The sequence below is a fragment of the Geospiza fortis genome, unplaced genomic scaffold (assembly GCF_000277835.1).
Source record: "Geospiza fortis unplaced genomic scaffold, GeoFor_1.0 scaffold290, whole genome shotgun sequence".
Classification (NCBI taxonomy): Eukaryota; Metazoa; Chordata; class Aves; order Passeriformes; family Thraupidae; genus Geospiza; species Geospiza fortis.
The window spans coordinates 15,783-19,777 of record NW_005054678.1 but is presented as its reverse complement, the minus strand read 5'-3'; positions in this window follow the sequence as shown (position 1 = coordinate 19,777).

Here is a 3,995-nt window from a genome sequence, read left to right as displayed (position 1 = left end):
TCTGAGCTGACTCTGAGCCTGAGAACACTGAAAAATGACAGCACGTTTTTCTAGACACACTTGTGTATTCCGTATTTTCTCAACGTGAGTTTTTATGAGGGAACACTTTTTACATTCATTTTACAATATCTTCTCCCTTTAAAATAAGATTTATCACTTTTTGTTATATATCCGGAGGGATGGGCTGGGAAAGGTTGTGGTTAATGGAGTTTTTTATTCAATGTATTTTCAAACCTGAGATGTGACAAGTCCAGACTTGGACTTCAACAGCAGTGTCTGGTTCCAGACTGCTCTGCTTTTCACGGTGAGATCCCAGTTCTTTCAAATCCAGCAGTCAAAGCCCTTGAAACACGGAAAAGCTGGGAATCAGGTTAAAGCCCTTGGAGGGTTTGCTCTGTCCGTACATTTCCCATCTCCCCTGGTGTCCGTTCAGCCTCTCCACTCCTGTCCTGGTGCACATTGCTGTATCCAGAGTTCAGCACGTGCTTTTATAGATAGAGACCTGTGATTATTGTATATGCAGCTGTCTCGGAGTGAGTTATTGTGATGGCACATTCCATGCTCCTCTGCTTTGTGCCCAAAGAATGGTTATTGTGTCTTTAACCCCCGGGAGCCGGGACGGGCCGTGTGTGGGGCCGGGGCGGGAGCGGCTCCTTGTTCGCTGCGCGGGCGTTTTGAAGCCTCGCTGCTCGGGTTTTCCGCGGCTCTCTCTGCGCACCGTGGTTTTCTGTGTGGCTGAAAAGCTTTTTTGGGCCAGGCAATTCCTCATGTCTTCCCTACAGCTTACATGATGCATCAGCAATATTCATAACTCTGCTGCAACTGAGGCCTGTCTTTTTCCCACCAACCTGAAACCCTCTAGCTTTATGGATTCCCACATTTCCCCCTCTCTCTTGACTCAAAAAGAAACGTTCATAACTTTGTTGTTTACTGCTTGCGTTTCATAACTATACTATAATATTTTTGCTTACTATCTCCTTAAGGCTTGTTCTTGCTGCTTCTAAGCATTGCTATATTACAACACAGCAAATTAATGCTGTGAAGGCTTAGTTAGTGTAAAAGATAGAAATCACATCTGACAAGGGGCGCCGCTGCAGCCCAAAGCCGCTGTGAGCCGGGCCGAGCCGGGAGAGAAAACAGCCCGAGGCTCCAGCGCCGCTGCTTCACCCGCCGGCCCCGTGCCCGCGGAGCCCGGCTGGGGAGGAGTTCAACGCCGGGCGAGCCCCGGGCTTTCATCTCCTTGGGACAGCCCCTGGTTGGCTTTGCCCTGGGGGAGAAGCCGGTGCCACCTGTACCCCGTGTCGTGAGCGGGGATTTCTCTGGCATTTTGGGTCTTTTGTCCCAGGGTGTGTGTGGGGGGTAAGGTCTGACAATTTAATATCTAGCAGTTATTTACTCTTATTTGAATTATTCTTGCCTTGTGGGCATTCTGTTTGTTAATAAACTGTTGGAGTTTTTTTCACTTTCATCTATTAACATTCATTTCCTGTTGGTGGAAAGGGATAACTGGAACCCTGTAGAGGGGACAACACTCACTCCAGAGTGTCCTCTTTTAAATCGTCTCTCAAGCTGAGACACCCTACAAGTGCTTGGAATGTGGAATGAGCTCCAGCCAGAGCTCCCACCTGGCCCAGGATCAGGAGATCCAAACCAAGGAACATCCCTGCTGGGGCTTGGAATGTGGGAAGAGCTTCATATGGAAGTCTGACCTGGTTAATCCTCGTAGGATCCACCTCAGGGAATGGCCCTACAAGTTCTTGGAATTCGGGCAGAGCTTCCAGTAAGAACTCCCACCGCATTAAGGACCACAAGATCCACACCGGGGAGAGGCCCTACCGGTCTGGGGAGTGTGGGAAGGGCTTCAACCCGAGCTCGAAGCTCATCACCCGCCAGTGCATCCACACCAGGGAGAGGCCCTGCAAGTGCCCCAAGTGTGGAAAGGGCTTCTCACAGAGCTCTGACTTGACCAAACACCAACGGAGGCGCCACTAAGGGAAGCCCTGTGAGTGCAGGAAGAGTTTTGTGCGCTGCTCCAGCTCCATCCCCCATGGGAGGATCCACACTGGATAATCCTCAGTGACCCCCTTTGGGCAGAGCCCTGATGATCCCTGATCCGCGGAATCCCTATTGAGTGCAGGGAAGGTGTTGGAGAGATTTCTTTCCTTTCTCCTTGCTGCTGTGATTTGGTTGGTAATAAATTCACTCCCTGTGCCCAGGCTGGGTCTGTTTTGCCTGTGCTGGTGCTCAGGATGGGACTGCTCTCGTTCCTTTCTGAGCTCCTGGGCCTCTCCTTTGTGTTTCCTCTCCCTGTGCAGCTGCAGAGGGCAGGCACAAAGCAGTTTTGGTGGCTTCTAGCTTCCAGGCAGGGTCAGCCGAGCCCTGGATGTTCAAAGGGGTTTGTGGATGTTCCCTGTTTGTGGGTCATCCCCACTGGAGGAGGGTGTCTCCCCTTGCTGCAGCCCCAGCCCTCAGGCAGAGCTCAGCCAGGCTGAGAACACCCTCAGATGTGGCCTCATTTTTGAGCACACCTGAGCCCCTCAAAATCTCCATCCCCATTTTGGGTTAACCTGAGCTCCTGGATATCTCGGACCCCATTTTTGGAGCTGTTTTGGGTACGCAGGTTTTGTTAGCAGGGAGGGTTCAGGGCTGGGTTTTGAGAGAAGCTGCTAGAAGCTTCTTCATGTCCCACAGAGTTAATCCCTGGTGCCTGCAACGATGGAGATGCTGCATGCAGAGATTCATGGGGATGTAATGATTCACCCGCAGCCGCTGGAGAAGCCATGCTGGAACATGGGGATGCCTGACAGGAGGCTGTGTCTATGGTTGAAAGGTGTAGCTGGTGTGTGCATATTAATGGTATAAGGGAGGGTAAGATCAACTGTTGCCACATTTCTCTTCGCAGAGCAAAGCCAGGCACAATTCTTCCCAAGAATATTTCTGGGTTTCACATTCTCTGAACATCAGAGAAAGAAAACATAATTATTATTTGCTGTGCCTGTGTTGTGCAAAAGTAGAATGTAATATGGAGATTGTTTATCCAAAGTGATGGTGTTTTGCTTCTTTGACCTATCAGGGCCAAGTGTGTGTGTGAGTTGGGACTGCCGGCTGATAGTCACGAGAGAGTCACGGGATGAGTGCAGTTGGCAGATTCAGTTTAGATATAATGTATGTTGTATAGAATAATATAGTATAATGAAGTAATTAGTTAGCCTTCTGATATCCATGGAGTCAGATTCCTCTCCTTCGTTGGGGGCGCCTTTGATTGGATAAGTGGTGACCGCAGACGTGTGCTGTAGCCCGGACTGCAGAACCAACAACTTGATTTTGGGCGGAGTTGGCGGCCAGACTGAGCACAGAAGAATCTGCCGAATCTTCCCAGAAGTGTGTCCGGATGCTTCGCAGGACAGACGGGAGAAGCCGCGGACAGCCTTTAGGACCCAGCAGACCCCAGCCGCTGAAACTGAACGCTGCCGCCTGCTTTCTCCAGACAGGTTTAACCCTTTCCTGCGTCCCCCTAGGCGGAGACCCGGTCTTTTCCGGCCGAGTTTGGCCCCCTAGCCTTAAAGGCGGGGGCTGGGGAAGCGCTTCTGGCAGGCACTGACCGATTGGGTGGGCTTTGACTTTGGGAAGAAATGTCTGTAGACATCAGCACTCGATTTGCGGGGAGAGAGAGAGTCACTTTTAAGATATGGAGAACCTGGTTTGTGACCATGGAGTTCTCGTGCCCTCGGAGGAATTTTACGAGTTTTTTGGCTGGGCCAGACGCCATGGCTTTCCAAGGGCACGAGCTCCTGCCTGAATTTTGTAGCCTGGTGGCCTTTGGACCGGTACTTTTGGGACTGGTAGGACCGGAGGGCGGGAGTGCATCGGCACTTTCATGCGTACGCTGCTCTTTCCTCCATTCTGGAAAACAAAATCGTTGGGAAGAAGCGCCCCGCCCTGCGCGGGAGGCGTTCAGCCGTGCTGCCCCTGCCGGGCGGGGACCGCGCCGCCCT